At 41.0% G+C, this 16,163-nt stretch overlaps 1 long non-coding RNA gene across 1 annotated transcript in view; it reads left to right on the top strand.

The window, feature by feature from the left end:
- Window positions 1-1,143: 1,143 nt before the first annotated feature.
- LOC139793796 (uncharacterized) overlaps window positions 1,144-16,163 on the top strand; it is a 198,617-nt gene continuing 183,597 nt past the window's right edge. Inside the window, exon 1 of the long non-coding RNA XR_011724807.1 lies at window positions 1,144-1,220. This is a non-coding gene — a long non-coding RNA (uncharacterized lncRNA). The remainder of the gene's footprint in view (window positions 1,221-16,163) is intronic.

Raw genomic sequence — 16,163 nt, forward strand, 5'->3', positions numbered from 1 at the left:
ATTAGGGAGAGGACAGAGGAATAGAAACTGCAAATATAATTTCTGAACTTTTAAGCCCATAAATCTGCTGTTATTATTCTCGTATCACCTCACCAGGTTTAAAACTCTGGAGCTTCTGAGGAAGCAGTCAGTGTGAAATGTTTTTCTGAGACACTTGTTTGTACTGGCATAATCTGGCTTCTTTTCATATCTGTATTTAGACATATACCTCCACCTTTTAAAGTCCATTTTCTTACAAGTAAATCACTACACTGAGCCTATAGAAGGGAGTAGAGAGCTTCATCCCAGTGTCCAGGGAAAGCTGCAGGACTGTCACACTGTTCCTTGTATTTTTTATTTTATTCTGCTTAAATTTTAAATTTTTTTGAATGCTTGTTCTTTATTTCTTGAATCTTTGTGTACACATGCATAAGCATACTTAATTTTATTTAACTGCTTATTCACTTATTTATTCCATATAACCATTATCCTCGTACTGCATGATTATGCACAAAAAAAAAAAAACAAAAAAACAAAACCAACAAAAAACAACCCAGAACATGATTGCATTTCAAGATTAATTCTTTCTCTTGAATCTAACTCTTCTTTTATCTTTGAATGCTGTGAGGTCCATTCTCACAGGTGCTACAAAAGGTCAGTGCTGTCAGTAAAGAGCAGCAGGAGAAGAAGCTGGGAAGGGTAAGATGACAGAGAGGTGGGGGAAGAATGAGAATTTAAAAAAAAAAACAAATAACAAACAACTTCTCTCTTAGGAGAAAAGAGAATTAAATTGCCTGTTTGTGGTCATCTCCATTTTTATGTACCATGCATCTCCATGGGCTCTTTGTTGGGATGATTTTCACCATATGGATTAGGGAAATAGACTCTGAGTTCACTCAGTGGAGTTTTATTCCTTGTTCTGAATTTTAAGCACCCTCTCCATTTCAGTCCTAGGACTACCAGAAATATCTTGCCTTTTCACTGCTCTGCCAACAGTTTTTCCCTGGATATTTAGGGCCTTGCAAACCCACAGAAGTTGCCACAGAGTTTTAATATCTGAGCAGAAAAAGAACAAATGCATGAAATGAAAGCTTTGATTCTGCTTAAAAAGACTTTTGTAGGGAATTCAGAGCAGAATGGAAAAAAAAAAACCAAACCAAACCAACCAAACCAAACAAAAAAAAAAAAAAAAAACAAAAAAAAAAAAAAAACAAACAAAAAAAAAAAAAAAAAAATTAACAGTTACAGACCTTTGAGACCCAAACCCTTTTTATTACAGCTTCTAACTCACTCTGTCTGCATGGCAGACTGCACCTTGCCCAGTCCCTGGCCAGAGGAAGTTGTTTTATAACTGAACTGACCAAATGAGTCCATCCTGTGACTCCTCCTCATCTGATTTATGAATCCCAGCTGCCTCTGATAACAAAGCAGAACATTCAGTGCACGTTCCCAAGTTATTATCCTATTGTTTCAGAGGAGCTGCCAGAGGGTTAGTCAGCCTAGATCCAATTAAGATTGGGGTCAGTCTGCTTCCCCAGGGCCATGATAAATATCCTGTTGTGCTCATAGCACCATCTCCCTGAAGACAAACATCCCTGGGTGGACTTTGGTCATATCTGATGTTCATTTGCTTGCCCTCCAATGGCTTTTTTTTTGGTTTATTTTGGGGAGCATTATTCACAAGAAACTAGGAAAGTTGGAACTGCAAGGGAGAGTGGTTGCTTTAGGAGACCAGGTTGTCAAATTTGTTTGGGCTCTGTTTTACCTGTCACTCACCTGATGGTTCTTCAAGCCAGAAGATAGCAAGGGTTTCTTGCTTGCCCTCCAATGGCTTTTTTTTTGGTTTATTTCAGGGAGCATTATTCACAAGAAACTAGGAAAGCTGGAACTGCAAGGGAGAGTGGTTGCTTTAGGAGGCCAGACTGTCAAATTTGTTTGGGCTCTGTTTTACCTGTCACTCACCTGATGGTTCTTCAAGCCAGAAGATAGCAAGGGTTTCTTGCTTGCCCTCCAATGTTTTGTTTTTTTTTTTGGTTTATTTTGAGGAGCATTATTCACAAGAAACTAGGAAAGCTGGAACTGCAAGGGAGAGTGGTTGCTTTAGGAGACCAGATTTTCAAGTTTGTTTGGGCTCTGTCTTTACCTGCCACTCACCTGATGGTTCTTCAAGCCAGAAGATAGCAAGAGTTTCTGCTGAAGTGGTAGATAGAATAATAATAGAATTATTTGGGTTGGAAAAGACTTTTCAGATCCTCAAGTCCACCACTCAGCACCACATTTACGCAGCTCTGAAACCCTTCCAGGCGTGGTGGCTCCATTGCTGCCCTGGGCAACCTGTGCCAGGGTCTGACAACCCTTTCAGTGAAGAAATTCTTCTTAAAATCCAACCTAAATCTCCTCTGGCACAACTTGAGGCCATTTCTTTTTATTCTGCCACTTGATACTCTGAAGAAGGGACCAACATGCACCTGGCTACAACCTCCTTCCAGGGAGCTGTAGAGAGCAAGAAGGTCTCTCCCCAACATCCTTTTTTTCCATGGAAACAACCCCAGTTCCCTCAGATACTCTTTGTAAAACTTGTTCTCAACCCTTCACCACCTCCATTGCCCTTCTCTGGATGTCTTGCAGCTCCTCAATGTCCTTCTTGTAGTGTGGGGCCCAAAACTGAACACAGATTTTGAGATGTGGCCTCACCAGTGCCCAGTACAGGAGGAAAACCCCTTCCTTAGTCCTGCTGGCCATGTTGGCCACCACCTGAGGTTTATTCCTTGTCTTTTGGAACAGCAACACCTCCACCTCCCCAAACTGTTCTGCAATAGTGGCTTTTTGCAGCTGTGGTTGGGATCAAAGTGTAGTCAGGAAACTGGGAAGAGGATTATATTCTACTCAGAGGTTACCTGTGTTGAAGGCAGATGTAAGGTCTTGGTTGCAACCAAGATCTAATCCAAGAAAATGTGAACACATTAAAAAAAAAAAAAAAACCACTAAGAAAAAACCTAACCAGAAAACATCGACTTTCCTAGCTGGTTTATTATTTATTTCCTAGCAGGTTTATATTATTTTTATTATTCTTACTATTGCTATTGTTGTTATTGCTATTATTTTTTTTTTATTATTTTTTTTATGTATCTCCTAGCAGATTTATTACCTTGGCCTCAGCACATGGCTTAGGCCAGCCTGGAAGGAGAAGGTGTCCCTCAAGAGAAAAAAAACCAAAAACAAGTCAGTCTTCAAGGAATTGAAGCACAAAAGCTTTCTGGTACCCCAGGCTGCCCAGGGACTGTGTTGTCTTCTTACTCTGCCTGTTCCCTGACAATTATGGAGCAAATTCCTTTGGATCCCAAAAACATCAACCACCCTACATCTGCCTGGTGGCATCCATCCTGATTCAATATGTGATGGCCCAGCTACCAAAGGCTCCTCCAGCTGTATTCCTCACATGCAAATCTATTTGTTTGTCTTAAATGACAGTTTGGAACAGAGATCATCAAAGTCTCATTTTTAGCCAATTACCCAGCATTTGCTTTGCCCAATTTGCATGGAGAACAACCCATTATTGCTCTCAATCTGGGGGGGGGATATTGTTTGCCTTTTTGCAGTCTCACAAGCTGCAGATGGAGTCTGATTTTTTTTGGAAAATATGTAAAACAATGGAGCAAGGAGGGAATTGTCTGTCTGTGGATGTCAAGTAGGAAGAGAGCATAAAGTACCTTGCCACTGGAAATAGTAGCACTGATTTTTTTTCTCAATTCCTATGAATAAGACTGATCCAGGGCCATCAAATCTCCTGCAGTAGGGTTTTCATGTTTTAAACCCTGTCTCCAGATTCTAGGGGATCTCAAAATGACTGAGTTCTTAGTGGAATTCAGAGGCTCCTTTAAACAGATGTTATTTTTTTACATCAAAATGATGCACATTTTTAAACAACTTTTCCTCCTCAAAACCTTTTAAACACCTACCTTCACTTTAATTAGATAGAGCATGTTTTAATTTTTTTCTCACACCCAGTGAATACTGTCAGCATGGCCATCCTAAAGAGGACTAATATTCTTTGCAAAATAGCTTATGGTTTGGAGGGTTTATTTTGTGGCAGTGCTCAGCCTGATGGACTTGCAAAAAGAGCTTCCAAAAATGTGAGCAAATGTCTTTTAATGCAGACTCCCAAAGAGAGAAAGAGACCAAACTGGGAGAGCCCAAATCCAGAAGGACCAAGTGCTGTAGATGCCTAATTCCCATTTTCTCCAGTAGAAATTCAAATAACTCTTTGGGCCTGGTCCATCTCTGATTTCTCAAATTTTGATCCACTCTCCATCCATGGCTGTACTTTTTAATGCAGAAGCCAAGGAGAAATTTGACTGTAGAATTCCAAATTCTGATTTATTTACTCCTGAATGTTGTAGCCAGGAAGACCCAAATCCAGCCCTATTATCAGTTGCATCTTTATGGTTAAGCCAGACAGTGACAGAAATTCAAACTGCATGCAGGATCCAAATTGCAGTGGCCCATTAAGGATGAGGATGTTTCAGAAGGTTTTTTGTTTTAGTGGAAATAATTCTCAGAGCTGTAGAACGTAGTTCTGCTCTTGGTGGATCCATACAAGGATCACCACCCAAGAATAAGGAAAAATAATTGAGGCTCAAGGACATGCAAGATGGGAACCAAGGTATTTCAAGAGAAGATTTGACCTTGCTTAGGTGACTAAAATTGGGTCCATTGGTGTCACAGATAAGAACATCAAGAGCATGGGAGGTGGAGAGAAAAGAACTACATGATGGGAAAGTGAATACTGGCAGAAGAAAAAAAAGTCTAATTAGGCCAGAAATAAAACGACTGGAAATTAAGGATGATTTATGGCTATGAGAGGGTAAAAAAGTTGGAATCAGCTTCCAGTAGAACCAAAATCTTGAATACTGGAAGGGCAAAACATGATCAGTGCTAAAACTGGGCTCATATGACACGGTACCAGGTGGCCTGGAGATCATGACCCAGGTGGTCCCTTCCAAAATATCACTCCCAAACTGTGGTTCAGATGGCAAAAAAAGAGCCCAGCAGAGAAACCTATTTCAACACAAGAGCTTGGGAAATGCAGAGTCATCCCTCTAGGTGCTGCATGCATCTTTTTTTTCTTTGCCTCTACTTGGCAGAGAGAAAGTGACAATTTCTGGCTCTACTTTTTCTTTTTCCACAGTGACAGAAAGGAACTTTTTGGCCCCTGAGAGAAGCAGAAAACAGAAGTGGTGGGCAGAAGTTAGAAAGCCATTTCTTTTTCTTTATTTTTCTGCTGACTCCTACACATGTAACACTAAATTTGATGGTTTGTAGGTATGGGAAACCTGTGTTTAAAGAGTACCAAAAAATACTCTTTCTTGACATGTCTTATGGCTGAAGAAACTTCTAGCTAAAAAGTTCTCCCTTGGAAGGAAGGATGATTTTAAGTAGTCAGGGTTCTCCTGTCCAAAAGGGACAGGGATTTAATTGAGATTCCAACAGAGGGCTATGAGGATAAAGAAGGGACTGGAATATCTTCCTTCTGAGGAAAGGCTGAGAGTCCTGGGCCTTTTTAGGATGGAGAGGAGAAGACTGAGAAAGAATCTAATTAATGTGTATAAATATATGAGGGCTGGGAATCAAGAAGGAAGGGACAACCTCTTGTCACTTCTGTCATGTGATGGGATGAAGGGCAATGGATTCAAGATAGAGCCCAGGAAGTTCCACCTCAACATGAGGAAAAATTTCTTTTCTGTAAGCCCTGAAACAGGCTGCCCAGAGAGGTTGTGAAGCCTCTTTCTCTGGACTTTCCCCGTTTGGATTTATTTCTGAGTGAGCTGCCCTTGTTTTGGTCCTGGTCTGGCAGGAGGGTTGGACTCAATGATCTTCAGAGGTCCCTTCCAGCCCCTGACATTCTGTGAAATTATTGGTGACAAGAGAAATCCACTGGTGGGTGGTTGGAAAGGAAAAAAGGGTACAGAGGGTCCCAAACCCACTGATGAAATTTTCCTGCAGAAACCCAGGGTATTTTTTGCATTTGTCTCGTGATCTGCTCCAACAAACAAAGTCATTTAGCTGCATCACCACAAGCCACAATACAGTTTTCTTCCTAGTAATTAAAATTTGCATTGCAGCAGGGTGCAAAGAGCCTTCAGGACCCTTTAAAAGTGTCAGAAATAAGTGAGGTTAATTAAAACTCACTATTTAGAAAGGAGATAATTCTGCAGGCTTCAAACTATAAACCAAGTGATAACTGTCAAGTTTCAGGGAACAAAAATCATGTTCTTTGTAGGTGAGATAATTTATTGCCCACAAGGGTGATGCTTCATGGCTTTTCTCTGTGTGGGAGAGAAGTAAAGGCTGGTGTCACATAAATACTTTGTAGAAAGAAAAAAAAAAAACATTTCTGCATGACCACCTTGGTAATGACTCCAACATGGGACTTCTAGAGGTACCCATCTGGCTGTGACCATTTTGCTGAGAAGGTTCTTGAAGTCAGGAGCTATAGGAGATAATTTTTAATGGATCAACCAACTCTTGTAGGGTGTTGGGAGCTTGGCAAATGTGGGGGTTTTTTCTGCAAAAAGAAAAACCTCAGCATTATCTACTGAGAGCCACCAGAGACCTGTACTTGTCAGTATCTCTGATGTCCTCAGGGATAAGAGCTTAACTCCAGCTGCACCTCCAGAAGGTGTTTACAGAGGTAAAATAGGTAGATATCCAGTTGCTTTCTTCTTTTTCATCCAGATAGAGAAGCAGGCTGGATTCATTCCCCTGTGTTTTAGTTCCAGGAGGTGTTTTGTGTTTTCAAGACCTAAAAAAACACCTTGAAAATTTTTTTTCCAGATATCAGCAGAGACCTCAGCATCTCATCCTCCCTTCTTCTCATGATAGACCTCTGCTAAATCATGTAACACACCCAACATCCATCCCAGCCAGGCACTAAAGATGGGGAAGAAGCACTTTGCCATATTCCAGGGCTTTTAGGTACAAATTACTGAAATAATGGATTATGGAAAAGATGGAAATGCAACAAACTATGAGGATTTTTAACAGATGCAGGCTTTCAGACCTGGGGTTCTACTTTTTTACAGTATATTTTTTTCCTTGAGAAGCTGCTCAGCTCTAATGAAATGAGCAAAGAAAACAATGGAACTTTAACCTGACTTTGATGACTTATATAGCTCTTTAATAAACCATCTGTAATACACTGGGAGAATACAAATGACACAAACAACTCTTTAATAAGTCATTGCTAATGGGAAGCAGAATGCATTAGCAGGGAAGACAGAATTGTTATTTAGGATTATTTGAGGTGAGTAGTATATCTTGCAGGCCTTTAGAGTGCATCTTTATAAATATATTAATTCCTAAGGGCTGTCACCTGTCATTCAGTTTAATTTAAAATAACAGAATTACAAGGTTGCAATACACTTTTGTTTTTTAAAAATAATAAGAGCCCTCATTTATCTGCTCGTTTGCAAAGCCTGGCACAGACTGCCAGTCTTCAGCAATGTGAGGCAGCCTATAATCCAAAAGCTGAGTAGATAGATCATAATTCTGTGTTGACAAGACAAAAAGGATGTGATTATAATGAGAGGGGGTGATCCCTTGTGATTTTTAAGTTTTGTATTGAAAAGGTTTTAGCCTTTGAATCATTTCTGGTTATGGGAATATGCCTGTGTTTTATAAATGGATACTTACATTTTATCCCCCCTTTCACTATTTTATGTCCTCCATTTACTTCAGGAGCATTTTTAACTTTTTTTTTTTTTTTCTCCTGATAGATGGGGAGCTAAACATTTTTTATAATGCTTTTATTTAGTGTTTTAGGCATAAAGCAGCTCACATACCTTTGTCTGGGGAGGTTCCCTTGCCCTGTTCTGACATGTTTGATCACTCATGTTGGGATCTGGTGCCACCATGGAGCCCATGCATCTTTTACAGCTCCTTCTAGGTAGAATGACATGAGCAAACCTGGGCTGTGCTAATTTTGCAATGTCCTGTGTTCACATTGATGCAACCTGACACCCTTGTCTTGAGTAAGAAGTTAAGTGTGTAGGTTTCTTCTGCTCAACCATCTCAGTTTTCTTGTTTCCTCTGTGTATTTTTTGTTTGTTCGTTCCTTCTGGTTGCTTGGCTTTTGTTCTTGGAGTGCCTTGGAACATAGAAAAACTATTAGTGGATAAAATCAGAAGCTTCTCTGAGATCTGAAGCTCTGCAGTGACTACAGCAACCTTCAAAAATATCTAAAGGGGGCCCACAAGAGGGTTTTTTACCATCTTGGGGGAGGGTTTTTTACATGGGTGTGTAGGGAGAGGACAAGAGGCCATGGTTTAAAACTTGAAGAGGGAAGATTTAGGTTGGACACAAGGAAGAAATTCTTTAATTTGAGGGTGTTGAGACCCAGGAACAGGTTTGCCAGAGAAATTGTGGCTGCCCCATCCCTGGTAGTGTTGAAGGCCAGGTTGGATGGGGCTTGGAGCAACCTGGGCTTGTGGGAGGTGTCCCTGCTGTCAGGGTTTAACACTGCCCTGGCAATTAAACCAAATACTGGATGCTGTCTCTTAATGCTCCTCCCCTCCCTGAAAATGGAAGGAGAGAGAATAAGGGAGAGAGACTGATGGGTTGGAAACTAAACTACACAGCTTTAATGGAACAGGAATGAGAAAGGAAAATTTGCTCAATATATACAAATATACAAATATCCAGGAAAATGGATCCCAGGTTCCTCCCCCCTTTCCCCCAATAACTCTCCCATCCCCACCCAGGCTGCAGGGCAGCCCTGGGAAAGTCCAGGCTGGACTCCTGGGCTCAGCAGCAGTGGGGAGCTGGAGGCAGGAACACACAGATTCAGGCTGGCATGGATCAGGAGCACAGGCAGAGGAAGGGATGGAATCCTCCCAGGATGCCCAAGCAAAGAGGGAGAGGGGAAGAAGGGGAAGCAAGAAGGGCTTTGCCCCTGGTGATCCCTCCAATTTCTCCTGAGGATGAGGTGGATGGGATGGAATCCTCTGTTTGGTCAATTCTGGCCATTTCTCTTGTCTGTTCCTCCCCAAAGGAGGGCTGCAGCTGGGACCTCTTGCCTCCTTTTCTCCTTGCAGAGGGCCAAATGTTCCTCAGAGCTGAGCAGTGGCCTTGGTTCTGCACCCCATTCTCCAGCTGGAACTCTAAACATCGAGTGGGATCAGTCCCAGCAGCAGCCACTGCCTGAGAAACTTGCTGTTCATTTCAGCAAGTGCAGCTCCTTCCAAGAGACTCAGCTGAGAGCAAAAGTCTAAGACAGAAAATCACCTTTATCCTGCTCCAAACCATATTAAACCAGGGAGCAAGGAGAGTCAGCAAAAAAATTTTTTCAATATCAGCTCAATAGCTGCCTTTTTCCAGTTGAAGGAATTTTTGGAAGGGTACATGTTTGCTGATTGCCTGGGTATTTCTCACTGAAAATGGTAAATCTTCATTATAGAATTGCTCAGATTACCTGGGGAGAAGTAGTAATCTCCTTCCCTTGCTGAGCAAACACTTTCTTTGTAGCCTGAAATAGAAATTGCTGGCACCTCCCTGTCCCAGTCAGATTCCCCAAGTGTCTGGGTGATCCAAGTGGCTTCTGCAGCAGGAAAACATCAGATCCCATCCCAGAGGAGCTTGGCAGACAAAATAAAATGTCCTTAGCCTGGCATAAGAGAGATTCTGAATAGAGGTAAATAACACACTCATGGATAGAAATAAGAGCAATCTCTGAACAGTCCATAGCCCCTGGCTGTGTATGGGAAATCTCAGCTGAGTAGGGCCTGAGGGATGAGTTTATCACATGGTTATCTCATGTTTTTATCTAATGTTTAGTTTATCTAATGTATCTTATGGAAAAAGGAGGTGAAATATGAGATTTAATAGACAGAAATGATGAATTTCTTTTTTAAAAGAGTAGTCAGGCACTGGAATGGGCTGCACAGGGAGGTGGTGGAGTCACCATCCCTGGAGATATTTAAAAACTATGTAGATGGGGCACTTCAGGACATATTCTAATGGTGTGGTTATGTATATTGATTTTATTTTTGTGGGGAAGAGACGTTGATGGTTGGGCTTGGTGAACTTAGAGGTCTTTACTACCCATGACAGTTGTGATTTTTGTGATTCTGAGATGCATCAGACTTGAAATTGTCCAAGTGTTAGAGCAAAACCAGCATTCCCACAGGGTATAAAGCACTGGTGCAATTGCAACTGGCTTTGCAGTTCCTAATAATGGGCTCCACGAAGCTTGTATTTTGGAGAAAAAAAGGGGATATCTCTCTGTGTCATTCTAGTTTTATTCTGGGTCAGAATACTGCCAAGGGCAACCTAAAGCAGTGATCATCTCCATGTTAACATCTCTATAACAGATGCTGAAAAAAAAAGCAGAGGTTTGTATAGAATGAGCTGTAAAAATTATTTGAGGGCAGGAAAAAATCCTGCATTTTTTTGGGAAAAGTCAAAAAACTCAATCTGTTAAGCTTAGTGAAATAAACTTTTGTTAGAGTGAATAAATACCTTGATGGGGGAAGGTACTGGGTAATAAAAGGCTGTTTAATCTTGAAGAGAAAGACAGAACCAGCAGCTGAGTTCAGGCAGACTCCAACCAAAAATAAAGTAGAAGCCTTTAACTACATGGTAGGAGGAGAAAAAAGATCACAGATGAATCTAACAGTGAAGTGGAGGAGATCTTTGAATCAATCTAGAAATGATCCAGAAAACAGGGTAAAAGATTTTGTGCTTGGTTTTTGCTTTGCTCCAACACCAGACTCAATGGAGCCAAGACACTGGGGAGAGAACTAAATTATGGTTTTTGTCTTCAGTTACAGGACAAGAAAACCACAAGGATTAAATAAAAAAGTGGGTATTGTGATGGTCTGTATCTCAGCAGTTCCAGCAATCTTTTTTTTTTTTTTTTTAAGTTAGACACCACACAGATCTATTATGCATTCACTAATTACTGTGTGCCTTTCCAATTTGCCTGTCTCTAATAAAACAGAATACATTCACAGAAACGTAGGAAAAGGTGATGGGGATTATCACAGAAGTGGAACAATCTCCTTGCAAAGAATGACACAAGAAATTAGGCTTCATCATCCCAGAAAATGAGACTGTTGGGAGCTGAAAGAGGTCTGCAAAATTTTGACTGGACTCAAAAAGGGAGAAAGTTTTTCTCCATAATTCTTTCTTTTAAAGAAAACGAAAGTAACACAGAACAAAGAAAACCAAACTGAGTTACTGGGAATTCTGAAAGGAAAATAACAGGTGACTGGCTCAAAATATGGAAGAGAAAATACTTGACACAACAAGACCTTGAGCTACAGAGCTTATCAGAATAGGAAAAATAGTTGCTAAATATCTGCACATCTTCAAAAATTGATTTGACACATTAATCAGAATCACAGAATGTCAGGTTGGAGGGGACCTCAAGAATCATCTGGTCCCACCCTTCTAATATTATTTTTTATGTGAGGTGTCTCAGCACCCCATCAAGCTGACACTTAAAACTTTCCAGAGTGGTGGAATCCACCCCTTCCCCTGGGAGACCATTCCAATGTCTGACTGTCCTCAGAGGGAAAAAGTTTCCTTTTGTGGCCAATCAGAATCTCCCCAGGAGCAACTTGTGCCCATTGCCCCTTAGAATCATAGAATTGGCTGGGTTGGAAGGGACCTCAGAGATCATCAAGTCCAACCCTTGATCCACTCCCCCCGTGGTTCTCAGCCCATGGCACTGAGTGCCACATCCAGGCTCTTTTGAAATATCTCCAGGGATGGAGAATCCACCCCTTCCCTGGGCAGCCCATTCCAATGTCTGATCACCCTCTCAGTAAAAAAATTCTTTCTAATATCCAACCTAAACCTCCCCTGGCACAACTTGAGACCTCTTGTGCCCTCTTGTCTTACTGAGAGTTCCCTAGGAAAAGGTTTGTCCATGGGACTCCTTGTAAATTGGGAGTCTCCATCTTCTTTGTTCTCCCCCTTTAAGTTCTGGAACATCCTAATAAGGTCTCCCCTGAGCCTCCTCTTCTCAAAACTAAACAAACTCAGTTTTCTCAGCTTCTCCTCATATGGCAGCTGCTCCATGATCATCTTCTTCCTGGCTTCTTCTTTGTAGAGAGGTGACCAAAGCTGAATGCAGTAAAATGATGAAATCTTGAAAAAGTCCATCAGTTGGAGACTGCTAAATATAACAGTATCACCTCCAGCTCCAGAGATCTCTCTGCAGGGTAGAGAACCAAGTTGCAGTCCACCTCTCTATATCCTTACTCTCCTCCAATGGTATCTGCTACTGAACACTCTTTCCAATACATCTGCACCTCACATTCAGTCCTCCCAACAGCAAAATGGTTCTCTGTCATCTTCAATGGCAACTGGACAGTGGCATCTGGGAAGATGAGGGTCCAGAGAGGAGCTGCTAAGAGATGCTTGGCCATCAGGTAATTGGTTACCCTGCCAGGATCCCACTGAAATTTAAGCAAAAAAAAACCAAGAACACAAAAACCACCACCAAAAAAACCCACCACCAAAAGAAACACCCACCACAAAAAAAAACACCACCACCAAAAAAACCCACCACCAAAAAAAACACCCACCACCAAAAAAAACACCACCAAAAAAACCCAACAACAAAAAAAACCACCAACAACAAAAAACCCAACAACAAAAAAACACAACAAAAACTAACAACAAAAAACAACTAAAAAAAACCAACAATAAAAAAATTTAAAAAACAACAAAAAACACAAAAAAACCCCAACAAAAAACAACCAAAAAACCCAACAAAAAACCCAACAAAAAAACCCAACAGAAAACAACAACAAAAAAAAACCCGACAAAAAAAACTGACAAAAAAAGACAAAAAAAACTGACAAAAAAAACTGACAAAGAAAACCGACAAAAAACCAACAAAAAAAGCAACCAAAAAAACCAACAACAAAAAAGCCCAGCAACAAAAGCCAGCAAAAAAAACCCCCCACCAACAAAAAAACCACCACCAAAAAAAACAGCAACAAAAAAAACCCAACAAAAACCACCACACCACCACCACAACACCACAACAACCAACAACAAAAACCACCAACAAAAATCAACAACAAAAACAAAAGCAACAAAAGCAACAAAAACGACAAAAAAAACAAAAAAAAACCAACAAACACAACAACAACAAACGACAACAACACTAAACAACAAAAATAAGCAACAACAAGAAGCAACAACAACAAGCAGCAACAATAACAAAACAACAACTCAAGAGAATTATTTTAATTCTCTTCCTGACAATCCTGAGCTGGGGGGTCAGGAACTGGTCAGAAGTTTTTTGCCATTTCCTGACCAGCTGGGAAGTGTGAAGGAGAATCATAGAATCATAGAATCATAGAATAGGCTGGGTTGGAAGGGACCTCAGAGATCATCAAGTCCAACCCTTGAACAACTACTGCCACAGTCACTAGACCATGGCACTGAGTGCCATATCGAGTTGCTTTTAAAATGTCTCCAGGGACGAAGAGTCCACTACCTCCCCAGGCAGCCCGTTCCAATGTCTGATCACCCTTTCCATGAAAAAATCCTTTCTAATATCCAATCTGAACTTCCCCCGGCACAATTTAAGACCATGCCCTCTTGTCTTGCTGAGAGTTGCCTGGGAAAAGAGACCAACCCCCCCTGGCTCCATCCTCCTTTCAGGGAGTTGTAGAGAGCAATGAGGTCTCCCCTGAGCCTCCTCTTCTTCAGGCTGAACAGCCCCAGCTCCCAGCCTCTCCTCATAGGATCTGTGTTCGAGTCCCTTCACCAGCCTGGTTGCCCTCCTTTGGACCTGTTCGAGGACCTCAATATCCTTCCTGAGCTGAGGGGCCCAGAACTGGACACAGGACTCAAGCTGTGGCCTCTCCAGGGCTGAGCACAGGGGCAGAATCCCTTCCCTGGACCTGCTGGCCACGCTGTTCCTGATCCAGGCCAGGATGCCATTGGCCTTCTTGGCTACCTGGGCACACTGCTGGCTCATGTTCAGTTTCTTGTTAATCCAGACTCCCAGGTCCCTTTCTGCCTGGCTGCTCTCAGCCATTCTGTGCCCAGCCTGGAGCTCCCCATGGGGTTGTTGTGGCCAAAGTGCAGGACCCAGCACTTGGCCTTGTTGAACCTCATCCCGTTGGGATCAGCCCAACTCTCCAGTCTGTCCAGGTCCCTCTGCAGAGCCCTCCTGCCTTCCAGCTGATCCACACTCCCCCCCAGCTTGGTGTCATCAGCAAATTTGCTGATGATGGACTCAATCCCCTCATCTAAATCATCAATAAAGATATTAAACAGAACTGGGCCCAACACTGATCCCTGGGGGACACCACGGCCGCCAACTGGAAGCAGCCCCGTTCAGCACCACTCTCTGGGCCTGGCCCTCCAGCCAGTTCCTAACCCAGCACAGGGTGCTCCTGTCCAAGCTGTGGGCTGACAGCTTTTTCAGGAGGATGCTGTGGGAGACGGTGTCAAAGGCCTTGCTGAAGTCCAGGTAGAACACATCCACAGCCTTCCCCTCATCCACCAGGCGGGTCACCTGATCATAAAAGGAGCTCAGGTTGGTCAGGCAGGACCTGCCCTTCCTAAACCTGTGCTGGCTGGGTCTGATCCCCGAACAGACACACAGCTCAGCTCCCTGGATTACAGCAGGGTCTGAGGTTTCTTGCTGTGTAAATTCAAGTTTGTTGCTGATTTGCTCTGAAGGAGACCATTAGATAATCACCTCTGGATAGGAAATTAAAAATTACCAGATCCTGTTGAAAATTGGGCAGAAAGAGGTCACCTTCACCCTAGAACTGCAAGAAGCCATCTGGGCATCAGAGGGACTTTTGGGCTGTTTGTTGTAGCCTGTGAAATTTTATTTTTTTTTTTTTTTTCCTCACAGAAAAGCAAAAAAGAGCAGTTCCATAAAGCACTTTGCCAACACATTTCTGGTTTACGTTTTTCAAAGGCACATAAGGAAAATATTTGAGAAGAGGGAAATGAGATCATTGACTTGAGAGTTTCTTGCTAGGGAGGAATCCTGGTTAGTCCCAGGTGCAGTGGGGAACTTGGTGTCCATCAAAGCTGGGACCAGAACATGTTGGTCCTTTGCACAGCAACTAAAAACCTGATTACAGAAAGGAACATCTGTCAAATAAAATATAATGAAAAAAAGAAGAAGGAAAAAAGAAGAAGGAAAAAAGAAGAAAGAAGAAAGGAAAGAAGAAAGAAAAAAAGAGAAAAGAAAAGAAAAGAAAAGAAAAGAAAAGAAAAGAAAAGAAAAGAAAAGAAAAGAAAAGAAAAGAAAAGAAAAGAAAAGAAAAGAAAAGAAAAGAAAAGAAAAGAAAAGAAAAGAAAAGAAAAGAAAAGAAAAGAAAAGGAGAATGAAGGAGAACGAAGGAAAAAGAAGGAAAAAAAGAGGAAAAAAAAGGAAAAAAAGAAAAAGAAAAAAAAAGAAAAAGAAAAAGAAAAAGAAAAAGAAAAAGAAAAAGAAAAAGAAAAAGAAAAAGAAAAAGAAAAAGAAAAGAAGAAAGAAGAATGAAAAAGAAAAGAAAAAATGAAAAAATGAAAAATAGAAAAATAGAAAAATAGAAAAATAGAAAAATAGAAAAATGAAAAATTAAAAATGAAAATAAAAAATGAAAAAACAAAAAAATGAAAAAATGAAAAATAGAAAAATAGAAAAATAGAAAAATGAAAAATGAATAATGAATAATGAACAAAATGAAAAATGAATAAAAAATGAAAAATGAATAAACAATAAAAATAAAAATAAAGAAAACAAAAAAAAATTGAAAGGTAAAATAAAAATAAAAATAATAAAAAGGGGTTAAGGCTCCTTTCAAAGAGGAAGCTGTTAATCCTGATGAACAACCTAAAAACCTGCTCAGCAGTAGCACAATAATCACTACAACTCAAGCAGACAGCCCTGATGTGCCTGACAGACTGGGGTCATCACTCAGGAGCTGATTTATTGAGCCTTAAAATTTCATAAATTGAAATTAGGTGCATTAAAAAAAAAATAGAGTGGCTTTCAGGTGAAGACAGAAGAGCTTAAATCTTCACAGGTATTTGTGTCCAAGCTCTGAATGGAATGAAAAGTTAATCAACACACTCAGCAGGTTTGACTTGGCTATCAATGACATCCATGGATGTCCCAAATGTCACTAAATACCCATGAACAGGCAACTGGATCT

This window comes from Heliangelus exortis, chromosome 2 (genome assembly GCF_036169615.1).
Source record: "Heliangelus exortis chromosome 2, bHelExo1.hap1, whole genome shotgun sequence".
NCBI classification, from domain to species: Eukaryota; Metazoa; Chordata; class Aves; order Apodiformes; family Trochilidae; genus Heliangelus; species Heliangelus exortis.